Consider the following 767-nt stretch of genomic DNA (forward strand, 5'->3'; position numbering starts at 1 on the left):
TGTCGCGCTCCCTCTCGCTTACGGCCATACCACTCTGAACGTGCCCGATCTCGTCCGATCTCGGAAGCCAAGCGGGGTCGGGCCTGGTTAGTACTTGGATGGGAGACCGCCTGGAAATACCAGGTGCTGTAAGCTTTTTCGCATCTCCTTGCAATCAGCAGAGGACGCTGCTGCTCCTGCTTCAACAACCTGTTACTCTGCACCTGGCTGCGGGGACAGCACAGATCACAATGTAAAGACACTTTTGTATTAAAATGTTACAAAGTTGACATGTTGAGAGCCAAAGCAACAAGCAAACGCTGAAAAGGAAAGCTCCTGCGCTAGACATAAAGACCTAGCTTCGTGCATGAAGGACATGATCGTCATGTTTAAAGAGGGTATTTGTCGCGCTCCCTCTCGCTTACGGCCATACCACTCTGAACACGCATGCGTGAGTCAAACGTGAGTCGGCAATACCTGTGTGAGAGAGAGGAGAGAGGATCGCGGACCTCTGTTTTTTTTTTCTTTCTACTTCCCTTATTTCATTCTTCTTTCTTTTTTCATTACATCTTACTTTTCCGTGCATCCTTTGTTTGTTTATTTGTTCGGACATTCCCCCCGGCAGTTTTACTGTTCGGGGGAGGCTTATTTGAGTTTTTTTTTCTCATGTTTTCTCGGACGGATTTAATGGTGACGGAAGCGGGAAATGGCTCATTAATTACGGAAATGGATCACGGACATAAAATAAGTCAAGTTGTAGCGGAGAAAGAAATGAATGAGTGGGAAGT

General features: G+C 46.8%; 1 non-coding gene across 1 annotated transcript; it reads left to right on the forward strand.

Annotated features, from left to right (window-relative positions):
* The first annotated feature begins 16 nt into the window (after positions 1–16).
* Positions 17–135, forward strand: LOC111662086 (5S ribosomal RNA). The gene has a single exon (XR_002761285.1). It is a non-coding gene; the product is annotated as a 5S ribosomal RNA (ribosomal RNA).
* The last annotated feature ends 632 nt before the right edge of the window (positions 136–767 follow it).

This window comes from Seriola lalandi, unplaced genomic scaffold, assembly GCF_002814215.2.
Source record: "Seriola lalandi dorsalis isolate HSWRI2012SDOR001 ecotype SW California unplaced genomic scaffold, Sedor1 jcf7180001999909, whole genome shotgun sequence".
In the NCBI taxonomy this organism is placed as follows: Eukaryota; Metazoa; Chordata; class Actinopteri; order Carangiformes; family Carangidae; genus Seriola; species Seriola lalandi.